The following is a 1,048-nucleotide window of genomic DNA, read 5'->3' as shown; positions in this document are numbered from 1 at the left end:
AAAAAGGTACGGATTCGTTTGCAAAGGTTTGTTTGGTTATATATTTGGTTACAATCCTGTCTTGTATAGTTGGGGAATATCATCGTACATTCTTCCATTTTTCCTGCTGTAGTCGTTGGCTATCCTGGTACAATTGTTTTGTCTGACATATTGGGTCTGTGTAATATGAAGTAGGATGAACTAGTTCTAACGACGTAGGGAATTAGCAGCAGTAGATATATGTGTTTAAAACGTGTTTAAAGAAGTTATAGTCATTGAAACCTTATTATTGACGGTTCATTGAAACTTAAAGTTGGCGTAATATTTGTTTCTACTTATTTATTACTTTAAATTCATAATTAGTGATTGCTAAAATCATTGAGGTGGTGAAGATGTTAAAAAATCGAGTATGCATTAGAAGAGGTCTTAAGGTGGCTATCCTTTGGATCATTTGTGGCACCGGCATTGCAACATTGTGTCCCGACTTGCAATGACGCCGACGTCATTTCATAGCGCTACGGCTCCTGCTTACAGTAACAACATCAACCATGGTGAACTGAGCATAGGTCAGATAGTTAGGTTCCTTGTGGTGGAACCAACTCACCAGGGTTCAGGTCCTAAACTTGGCACTGGTGGCCGTATTTCTCCGGATTTATTTCAGACCTTCCGACGATGTGCGTTCAGTGTGAGGCGACGTTCCCACCAACACAAAGGTGTCGGCGGCAATTTTGTAAATCTAACAATATTGTGCAGCTCAGTATCTCGAAGATGCTCACAACGTTAAAATTTACATGTGTTTATAGTGTTGAGTGTATGTGCGTTACATAAGCATTTGCGTTTGTACTGTGTTAAAAAACACCAACCAACCAACCATATGGTGTCAGTGTCACATCGCGCCTCGGCACTTTGCCGCGTTCACGTCCTTGTATGCAACAACATCAATCAGCCTTTGCAGCGGCGGCGTCGGGCTTGTAGATAGGACGATCATTGTGTACCTTCTCTTGTGAGTTAAACATAACGTATGTGCCTCATTGAGACTAGCCATAATGGGTAATAACATAGACTAGTA

The sequence above is a fragment of the Triticum dicoccoides genome, chromosome 4A (assembly GCF_002162155.2).
Source record: "Triticum dicoccoides isolate Atlit2015 ecotype Zavitan chromosome 4A, WEW_v2.0, whole genome shotgun sequence".
In the NCBI taxonomy this organism is placed as follows: domain Eukaryota; kingdom Viridiplantae; phylum Streptophyta; class Magnoliopsida; order Poales; family Poaceae; genus Triticum; species Triticum dicoccoides.
This window is presented reverse-complemented; position numbering follows the sequence as displayed.